The sequence below is a fragment of the Eschrichtius robustus genome, chromosome 3 (assembly GCF_028021215.1).
Source record: "Eschrichtius robustus isolate mEscRob2 chromosome 3, mEscRob2.pri, whole genome shotgun sequence".
NCBI classification, from domain to species: Eukaryota; Metazoa; Chordata; class Mammalia; order Artiodactyla; family Eschrichtiidae; genus Eschrichtius; species Eschrichtius robustus.
In genome coordinates this window covers 143,735,526-143,739,571 of record NC_090826.1, presented here as the reverse complement: position 1 = coordinate 143,739,571, position 4,046 = coordinate 143,735,526, and the positions used below count along the sequence as shown (strand labels likewise).

At 38.7% G+C, this 4,046-nt stretch overlaps 1 pseudogene; it reads right to left on the bottom strand.

Annotated features, from left to right (window-relative positions):
* Positions 1 to 3,565: 3,565 nt before the first annotated feature.
* LOC137761494 (reactive oxygen species modulator 1 pseudogene) lies at positions 3,566 to 3,799 on the bottom strand (annotated as a pseudogene).
* Between the last annotated feature and the right edge of the window lie 247 nt (positions 3,800 to 4,046).

Below are 4,046 nucleotides of genomic sequence, written 5' to 3'. Positions count from 1 at the left end.
AGTCCAGGGTCTTCCTGTCAATGATTGTCCAGCAGCCAGTTGTGATTCTGGTGCTCTCGCAAGAGGGAGTGAGAGCACGTCCTTCTACTCCGCCATCTTGGTTAATCCTCCACCCTCCTGAAAACTTTTTAAATGGTGTCTCAACACCCTCTGTGATAAAACTCAACTCCTTTTCCTGGTACTCAGGGTTCTACAGTGTGTGGTATTTGCCCACCTAACCTCATCTCTGTCCATTTTATCCCCTGTTCATTCCAGCTGAAGCGCTGTGGCTATTTTTCTTTCCATCAAGCACACCAAGCTTGTTCCCATTTCAGGACATTTGCACTTGCCCTTTGAATATCTTCCTCCTTACATTTGTGTGGGTGTGTCCTCATCATTCAGGGCTCAGCTCACATGAGTGTTCTTAGTCCTGTGCTGAGTAATCTACTAAATCATTTGTGTCTTTCCCCACCCTCTGTCATTCTCCACCACAATAGTCTATTTTAGTATTTTCAAAGCATCATTTATCAGGAACTGAAATCTTATTTATTCATTGACATGTTAGTCATCATTCTCCACTGGAATATAAATTCTTTTGAAGGCAGAGACTTGGGCTGTCTTATGCTCTGCTGTATTCCCATTATTTGAAACAGTTCCAAATATTTATCAAGTAGTGGGTACTCGGTAAATGTTTGTTAACTGATTTATTACCCCATCTTTGTTCTGGGCAGTCACTTTACCTCTTCTGATCTCAGTTCCTTCAATATTAAGATGAGGAAGCGTGAAGAAAAGGATACCTGAAATTCCTTCTGGCTCAGTCTGCAATGACTATGTCTTAAAACCTACAGTAATTACAGGAAAAATCTTGTTGCATCAAAGATTTGTATCTACTGAAGAACATTCTTTTTTTAAAATTAAAAAAATTATTTATTTTGGCTGCTTCTGGTCTTAGTTGTGGCATGCAGGATCTTCGTTGCGGCATGTGGACTTCTTAGTTGCGGCATGTGGACTCTTAGTTACACCATGCATGCGGGATCTAGTTCCCCGACCAGGGATCTAACCCAGGCCCCCTGCATTGGGAGCGCAGAGACTTACCCACTGCACTACCAGGGAAGTCCCATGAAGAGCATTCATTCATTCATTCATTCAACAAGCTTCTTCTGAGTGCTGACCATAGCCTGGTACCGTTCTAGGCACTGGAGGCCAAGTCATCACCATCAAGATTATAGCACATCAGTCTCAACAAACAGAAAACCTAGAAGGTTAATGCTATCCTTGTTCTCCAGCTGATTTTCTACTGATACTTCACTTTCACAACAGTTTTCTCAATTTTGCTTAGTTTATCTACACTGGGCTCCCTTTAAGTTAAAGTTATTATCACTATTACCATAGTTAATTTTCAAGAATTCTAGGATAAAGTAACATAATTTATGTGGCTATAACTTTAATAACATGATGTAAAACATAGCCATTAAGGCTGCAGATTTCCTGCCAATCTGATTTAGTTTTAATCCAAACTCTGCCATGCTTCCAAATTTAATTGCACCTTGACTTAAACTAAACTTTTGAATTTTATGAATCTAATTTTTTAAAAAAGAGATTAATAAGGAACTAAATTTGTATATATTCATGTCGAGATGTGCAGAGGACTGCTAATTCTCTTGTCAAAATTTGAGCCAGCTGGTTTTAAATTTGAATTGGAATTAGTGTATATGTAGAGCCAATCATTAATCAAATGTCTAGAATGAAAATAAATCACTTTCAAAACTGTAGAGAATGAAAAATGATTAAGAAAAGAAAAGCAAATTGTTATATATTGTGCTAACTGCCATTTGTTGGCATAGGCTACAGATCACTCATAGAAAGCAATGTCTACTTATATTTGCTTTAATCAATTATATAAAGAGCTATATATAAATAGCTATATAATGTTTTAATCTTGCATACAAGCACTATATTTAAAGCACTATATATTGGTCAAAATGCTTTTGGTTGGGAAGGAAGACAGAAATCCAATTCAAACTTACTTAAACAAAAATGGGGAATATTTATTGTTTCATGTAACTGGGAAAGCCAGAACTCAACTAATGTAATGTCATCAGAGGATTCTTCTCTTTCAATCAGGGGCTCTCCTGGTGAACTAATGTTCACTAGCAGCTCAGGATTCAGATCCTACCAGTTTATCAACCCAAGGGGAAAGAAACGGTTCTTTTTCAATAGCTACAATAGAGAAATCCTAGGCAAGATTCTGACTGGCCCAGTTTGGAAACAAACTAACAAAATGTATTTCAAAGGTCCTCACACTCCTAGATTACTCTTTTTCTCCTTCAAAACTGTTATTCCTGCAGTGAGCTGATCTTAGCTGAATTTTAGGAGAATGTAATCTGGTTAAATTGATTCACCTTAAGGTATTTAAAATGATAGCTTTATCATTTGCAACTTATCAATAAATGAACTGATAATTGGTACAATGTCACAATAAGAAAAGGACTTAAGGCAGTGTGGATAAAGACAGTTTTAATCAGGTTCACTAAATCATGCCAATATAGAAGGATACATTCTTTCATACACAAAGCATAGAAATCGGGACATCTCTGCCCTACTCCTCACACTATTTGTGAGTGCAAATATTTGGCGGTGTATTGGGAAGATGCTGTGAGAATGGTCTGTCCTTGGTTCAGACAATAAGAGATACATTGTAGAGAACAGAAAAGAAATAATAAAACTAAGTCAGCTTGCTTTTTTTTTTTATCATCGTGTACAGGAATTCTAAACAATATCAGTGATATAATATCCATCCCCACCTTGATGGACCAGTCCCACTGTTCCTGCATCCCCCTGGGGTTCCTTGCCAATACTTTCTCCTATCTCCCCACTCAAGCATGCCAGAATAGAAGTCAGAGCCCTGGCATATTACTTTTCACAACTATTGATACATGACTAGGGGAATTAATGTATTGGTGACTTGCATTATAAAGAAAAGAGTGAACTGAGACTGCAAGAGGAAATATTCAAGAGACAGTGCTTTACAAAATGGATTATACTTAATGTCAAACTGTGTGTTATAAGCAGTAAGTATAATCTTGAAATATAAAATAATTGAATTAGCCCCCCAAATATATTCGACAGGAAAAGTCTATTCTGGAAGAACAATTCATTTGTCAGCTGAGCAAAAGAAGCTTATAAGGAATAGCTGAATAATGCCAAATGTCTGTTAAACTAATTTAAAGGCAAGCATATGAATTTGATTTGGATCAGAGTCTGTGTCTGTCTTCCTTGCCATGTAGCCCTGGCTCGGGAGGGAGTATCATTGCTGGTCCAGCAGGTGGCACTCTTTTCTTTGTGCACTAGTACTAAACTAACAACTTGGCCAAGTACAAGGTAGTTTAGAGTCCTGCCTTCAGAAGAACCCTATAATCTGTTTATCTATGGCAATAATATGGTTATAGATGTCACAAGGGCAACTATGCTGGTCTGGTCTTTGTCAAGTTTTTTTCTTAAATCAAAGACTTGTTTTATTATAGTACACGGACTGGGACTGATGTGAGGGGGTGGATGTAGTGGGCAACCACTGCCCTGATTAGCATCAGATGTCCATCCCGATGGCCATGAACGTGCCAAAGGTGCCGCCGCTCTGCATCATGGTTTTCCTGACACCGCCAATCAAACCCCGACCCCGTATTCCTATCCTGAGACAGGAAAAGATGCTGAAGAGCGCCCCCACCGCCATGCCCGTGGTGTAACCCATCACAAAACCCATCTTCACGAGGTGGAAGCAGCTTGGCTGGAACTGTGCGTAGGGACTCAAAGCCACCAGCATCTCGCTTGTGGCCTTGGTCACTTTTGGTCTTTGTCAGATTTGAAGATTGGTCCATACACATCTAACTGCCCCATTGGGTCTAGAGTTTGTCATCCTTAGTTTTAAGCCTTTATCAGTTTCTGTTAAAATACTTTGACTTCTACTCTATGTCTAAGGTCTTGCACAATGCTGGAAGTCTACGTAAAATTGTGATGATTCATATTTGACAAGCAGCTTGAGCAAAAGTGATGTTTCTCAATTAAAAAAA